Below are 2,314 nucleotides of genomic sequence, written 5' to 3' on the forward strand. Positions count from 1 at the left end.
GAGAAGAGGTAAGTCACAGAATTGCTGAAAGAGAGCAGATATACTCCCAAAGCATGGAGTGGGGTGGGGGAGTGCGGCGTGGGTAAAATTCCAGTTCTTAGACCCCACCTGGGGCAGGGCCTAAGAATCTGTAAACTCAGCAACTTAGCTGGGGCAAGCTGGCTTTGAGTCAATGAACTAGTTCTTTTGCTTTTTTACAGATGAGAGAACTGAGGCTTGGTGAGGGTAACCGCCTAAGACGCCGTGGTGAATTTGGGGAAGGGATGGGGACCACGGTGTGCCTTCCCTTGGAGCGCACTGGGCACTGTTGTGTGACACCCTCAGACCCTGTGGCCTGGTGTTAAATGAACAATGATGCCTTGTCAGTACTCAGTCCACATTCTTGCCAGAGTAATCCTTGCCTTCTCTTTCCTTTGCTCCCTCCCGACTCCCCTGCTTTCTCTGGGTACCCTGAACCACCATGCAAATAAACTTGTTTTTCTCAACATTTGTGCAAGTCTAGAGACATGAAACTCAAAGACTGCCTCATCATCAGGCTGTCTTACCAGAGATCTGTACCTTGTTTATTCACTGAGAGAACAGATAGGTTTGAAATCATCAGCACGGCTCTGGGATAGGTGGAGGCCAGAGGCTGCTTCTCAGCAGCCCGTGGCCCACCTCCAAGGCCTCAGGACAAGCTCAGAGCAGACAGTGAAGTTCAGGTTTGTGGCAGTGCGGTGGCAGCCAGACCTAGGACAGAGCCTTCCCCTTCACTTGTCATCCAGTCAGGCCACCCCAACTGGTGGCCAGATTGCTTAAAAGAGACTAAAACAGGGCTTCCCTGGTGGTGCAGTGGTTGAGAGTCTGCCTGCCGATGCAGGGGACACGGGTTCGTGCCCCGGTCCGGGGAGATCCCACATGCCGCGGAGTGGCTGGGCCCGTGAGCCATGGCCGCTGAGCCTGCACGTCCGGAGCCTGTGCTCCGCAACGGGAGAGGCCACAACAGTGAGAGGCCCGCATACCGCAAAAAAAAAAAAAAAAAAAAAAAGAGAGAGAGACTAAAACAGAAGGCACTTTGTAAGCCTGTAAGAAGCAGCTTACACAGCACGGTGTGCTTCTCCTCCTCAGCAGACCTTTTGGGGGCTTTGGTGGGTAAGAAAGAGTCACTTTCATGGGTAGGAAGCAACTTTATTGGGTGATTTACCCTTCTGTATTCAAACCCTATGCCTTGGGTAAGCTAAAGGACAGGCACCCTTGCATTCCAGAAATATGTTCGCCTCAACTCTTGCTAAGGTACAAGGGTCCTGAGTGGTCCTGGTGGCTGGCTCAATCTCAGGCAATGATCAGCTCAGCTCAGTTTCTCTCCTACCCCCTGCCATTCTGGATATTGCTTCCATGGGACTGAATGTACCTTGACCTCTGGATATTGGCTGATCCTGAGCCTGCCAGTTAGTTACTCAATTCAGGATGAATGTGAGGTGGAGGGCTGACCCTCCTTCCTGAAGCAATCAGGGCAGCCCTGGCCTGAGATGGTTCTCATGGATCCCAATTAGACTTGGCATCCTGCCCAGGGAAGTCACTCACCTGGTGCATGGAAGGGAAAGTGGTACACCATGTGCACCTCCCGTACATCAAACTTAAGGCTCTGCTTGGCCACTAGTGGCGAAGCAGAGGAGACAGATGTCATGGCACATCATGTTGCGTGTGTTTAGAAGGCAAGAACACTAAGTGGCAGAGGAAGACTCTGGGGGTAAGGAGGACGTATCATTCTTAAAAAGCAAACTGTTTCCTTGGTACGCATTTCCATATGGGATAAGTGCACACTACATATGGATAGAGAGATGTGCGGAGAACCACAGACACCCACGGGCTCTGCGCGGGGCCTGCCTGAGGATTCCCTGTCACGGCCTTGCTCCCTCTGCCTCTGAGGTGACAGTTCCCAGTGTGCCAGGGAGAGGAGGGCTGTATAAACTGGGCCCCGACTGTTTGAGGCAACTGCCTTTTCCACTTACGTCAAAACTCATGAGGCAGAATACATCCGAGAAAGCTCTGAAGTTTTGTGATGATTCACAGGCATCTGTGAGCAGTAGGTCCCCTGAGCAAAGCTGTAATGAAAACGGCAACAGGAGCGCCCTCTTACTGACTCTCAGGCTTGAACCTGTGGCTCCGGATGCTTTGATTGCCATAAAACTAGCAAGAACATGGGAAAGGTCCAATGTAAAAGCCAGAATATATTTTGCTGAAAATAGGAATATGTGTGTGCCTTCCAGAGACTGTGCTCCCTGAGGGAGACCCGCACAGTCCGTTAGGACATAAACAGGAACAAGAGGTAAGG

The sequence above is a fragment of the Hyperoodon ampullatus genome (genome assembly GCF_949752795.1).
Source record: "Hyperoodon ampullatus genome assembly, chromosome: 2".
Classification (NCBI taxonomy): Eukaryota; Metazoa; Chordata; class Mammalia; order Artiodactyla; family Ziphiidae; genus Hyperoodon; species Hyperoodon ampullatus.